The 1153-nt window shown below is 25.7% G+C and overlaps 1 protein-coding gene across 7 annotated transcripts in view; it reads left to right on the top strand.

Annotated features, from left to right (window-relative positions):
• The window catches only part of LOC100166845 (MATH and LRR domain-containing protein PFE0570w), a 71700-nt gene that overhangs the window by 48738 nt on the left and 21809 nt on the right, over positions 1-1153 (top strand). The gene's annotated exons all lie outside the window — the stretch shown is intronic.

The following is a 1153-nucleotide window of genomic DNA, read 5'->3' as shown; positions in this document are numbered from 1 at the left end:
TATTACATTTTCAAGATTTAGCAACAAAAATTAAAATGTATACATTTTTAATGTAAAATAATTATTATTATTTGATAATTTTGTTGATCAGTTATTGTGGTGGTAGAAAAGCGTCTTCTGGTCTTTATGGTTTTAATCTCCGAGTGAAATACCAAAATCATTGCACTTATTAGAGGTGTAACCTTATAATAAGTCGCCCACCGCAGCAAAGATGGTCATATTTCTGTTTTTACATTTTTAGATTCTGAGTGGAACGATGAATGTATTGATTTTACAATGATGTGTGTTTTTTTTTTTTTTTTATTTATTTTTTTTGTGTCTGTGTACACGATAAGTAGTCGAAATAATAATACGATTTTCAACTTCAGTATCTTGTTCTATCAGAAAGTGAATATCGTTGGTGCATTGGGGAGGTCAAAATTTAAATTTCCCAGTAGTTTTCAAAAGCGCCGGGAAAAACAAAAGAAAAATTAAGGAAAAACGGGAATTTTTACGCAAAATCTGTTTTCGAGAAAATCGATTTTGGTTTTTGGTGTAACTTTAAAAAAAATGACCGTGGATGCATGAAATTTTGACTGAATGTTTACATTTCTATTTTCTATACACGATAAAATTTTCAAAATATTTTGACTTATTTTGAGCTCTTTACGGACATTGTCAGTTTTCATTTTTTTTTAGTTTTTTTTCTAAAAATATCAATAAAATTTTATTTGTTGGATAAAAAAGCTTGAAAATTTAATAGAAGGCTCCTAGTATATTGTTTCAAAGGCAGATGAAAAATATTAAAAATCGTTAGTCACAGTTTTTTTTTATAAGCATTTAAAGTTCAAAAAATGACAAAATATGGAAAAATCACGAAAATTTGCAAATTATTTCGAGTTATAAATTCATAAAAATTTTTCTTTTTAAATCTAAGATATGAAAATGTAATACAAGATTCCTTATAATATTATCTACCTTTATCAAACAAAAAATATCTATAAGAAACTCAAATTAAATTTTTATGGGCGTTTGAAATTCATATTTTTACAACATTTGATATTAACTCGATTTCTTACGTAACGATTTTCTTATTTTGTTGTAATTAAAAAACGAGTGACCGTAGAAACTTGGAAAATTTCACTGAATGTTTATATTAGCATTTTATATATAC

Source organism: Acyrthosiphon pisum, chromosome A1, assembly GCF_005508785.2.
Source record: "Acyrthosiphon pisum isolate AL4f chromosome A1, pea_aphid_22Mar2018_4r6ur, whole genome shotgun sequence".
NCBI classification, from domain to species: domain Eukaryota; kingdom Metazoa; phylum Arthropoda; class Insecta; order Hemiptera; family Aphididae; genus Acyrthosiphon; species Acyrthosiphon pisum.
This window is presented reverse-complemented; position numbering and strand designations above follow the sequence as displayed.